The sequence below is a fragment of the Mesoplodon mirus genome (assembly GCF_964341445.2).
Source record: "Mesoplodon mirus genome assembly, contig: HAP1_SCAFFOLD_666, whole genome shotgun sequence".
NCBI lineage: Eukaryota > Metazoa > Chordata > Mammalia > Artiodactyla > Ziphiidae > Mesoplodon > Mesoplodon mirus.
This window is the reverse complement of record NW_028295363.1, coordinates 227,039-229,851: the sequence shown is the minus strand read 5'-3', so window position 1 is coordinate 229,851 and position 2,813 is coordinate 227,039.

The following is a 2,813-nucleotide window of genomic DNA, read 5'->3' as shown; positions in this document are numbered from 1 at the left end:
ACTCAAAACACATAACAATGCCACAGTAGTCAAAACAGTCTGCTACTGGCATCAAGACAGTGAGATAGACCAATGAAATATAATAGAGTGACGCCAAATAAATGCACATATATATGGCCAACTGATCTTGGCCAAGGTTCTAAGATTACCAAGTGAAGAAAGGATAGTCTCTTCAACAATCAACAGAATGAAAAGGCAACCTATAGGATGGGAGGAGATATGTGTAAAACTTGCATCTGAATAAGGGACCAATATCCAGAATATAAAAGAAACTACTACAAGGCAATTTCAGAAAAACAGCAGGCAAATAACTGAGTTTCAAAATGGGTAAAAAGCTTCACTAGACATTTCTCCATAAAGACATACAAGTAGTCAATCTACATATGAAAATTTGCTCAACATCGCTAAGCATCAGGGAAATGGAAATCAAGCCACAAGGAGATATCACTCACACCTGTTAGAATGTGTATTATAAAAAGACAATTAGGGCTTCCCTGGTGGCACAGTGGTTGAGAGTCCGCCTGCTGATGCAGGGGACACATGTTCGTGCCCCGGTTTGAGAGGATCCCACATGCCGCTGAGCGGCTTGGCCCATGAACCATGGCCGCTGAGCCTGTGCGTTTGGCGCCTGTGCTCCGCGACGGGAGACCTCACAACAATGAGAGGCCCGTGTACTGCAAACAAAAGAAAAAAAAAAGAAAGAAAAAGAAGAAAAGAGAGAAAATTAATGGATGCTGGCAAAGATGTGAAGAAGTGGAACTTCTGTACCCTGTTTTGTACCCTGTAGTAATGTAAAATGGTGTAGCCATTATGGAAAACAGAATGGAGGTCCCCCCAAAATTATTAAGAGAACTCTCATAAAATCCAGCAATCACTCATTTAGGTTTATATACAAAGGAGATAAAACAAGAATGTCCAAGAGATATCTACAATCTCATGTCCATTGCAGCATTATACACAATACACAACATAGGAAAACTGCCTAGTGTCCATGGGAAGATGAATTAATAAAGAAAATGTGGTGTACACATACAGTGGAATGTCATTCAGTCTTTGAAAAAGAAGGAAATCCTGCCATTTGCAGCAACACGAAAGAACTTGGAGGACATTTGTAAGAGTGAAATAAGCCAGTCACGGAAGGTCAAAAACTGAAAGAAAACTCCGAGAAGCAGAGAGTAGAAGGGTGGTTCCAAGAGCTGGCAGGAGGTTGACATGGGAAGTCTCTGTTCAATGGTTAGAATGTGTTATTTCAAAATGGAAAAGTTCTAGACACATGCTGTACAACAAGGTGCATGTAGTCAACAGGACTGACTGGACATTTCAAAACTTGTTAAGACGTTGGATTTCATCGTATGTGTAGTTTTACAACAATAAAATATACATATGTAAAATAAATACCAAGTGGAAAAAGGGGAAAAAAGAAGAAAAATAAGGAAAGGGAGTCAACAGAGGGAAAGAAGAAAGGAGGAAGGGTCTCGAATGTACACAGGTATCAGGAGATAATGGGACAGAAGCTCCTCTCCCCAGGCTTTAAAGAAGACATCTCTCCAGAGTACACTCCAGCAAGAGGGGGATGTCCTTTCTCTTCCCCATTCAAGCAGAAGTGCCAATAGCATCCTAAGTGTGGCCCAGGCTGTGCTCAGGTGTACACTTTTCCTTGATCTCTAAACCAACCACCCCTGACTCCCCATGGCTCAGGTGCCCTTCCTGTATCTCCTTCCACTTCTCTAAAGCATTTCCCTCTTCAAGTCCAGCCCGAGGCTCCAATCCTGTCCTCACACGTGGGGTCCACTGGGCGGGTCTCTGCGTTCTTAAGAGCCTCCCTGTGAGTAGCAGGCACTGAATCGCACACCAGGGTTCCCCTCAGCACCATCAGCAAACTACGACCTAGGGATTGAGGATTTCTAGAACAACTTTACTCATAGACAGTCTCTTGGGTAAACAAGTGACATTTTACAATCAAGCATTTTCAGTGTTTTCTTTGGTGGGGAAAATATTGACACATATAAGGCAATCATATTCTATTAAAGTATGTATTTCTCAGAGGACTCAGTATCGAAAAAAAATTTTTAAGTATAACTTTCCATGTTTTAATTGACTTTACTCCCAGACTTGTTTGCTTGCAAAAGCCTTCAGAAAATACCAAGAACCTACTTCATCTGGCAGTTTGCACAGCAACATGAGTGGAGATGCTCTTGTCACACTGCTTGGTTTCTCTGTCCCACCTTGCAAAGCACAACCTCCTCTCCGCCCTCCTGGGAAGGGAGTCAGTGCCCACCCTGAGCTCAATCCCTGGGGTAGATCTCTTGGTTCTGTCTTCACTGTACGCAGCGTTTCTTGCCCAGCACACAGAAACAGGGCCGGCACAAGTGATGGAAGACAGACTTTCCACAGGAGAAGGACATTTCGTTTCCTTAGCACAGAATCCGATAGTGAATATTAGCCTCAAAGGAGAAAGGTGGAGTGAATTTCCTCCATCTACTCCTGAAGGCTCCTTCTTTCTCGGACTCCTCCAGAACTGGGTGTGGCATGTGGGTACAAGCATGGGCTCCCTGCAAAAGGAAGGAGGCCTGACTAGCACTAGGTGCTTCAGGTAAGAGGGGAGGACTCATCCCGAGACTCTAATAGGAAACAGTTAGAATGAGGGAAGTGGCAGAGAGATGTATCATAACCATTCAGAATGCTATGAGACCTACTAAGGGATGAGATTTCTTATTAAATGAAGTTGTAATTGACCCAGTAGTAGGCATGCTGAAACCCAGTTTTGTTCACTAAGAATCCAGCCATGGAGCAACTAAGCCCGTGCACCACAA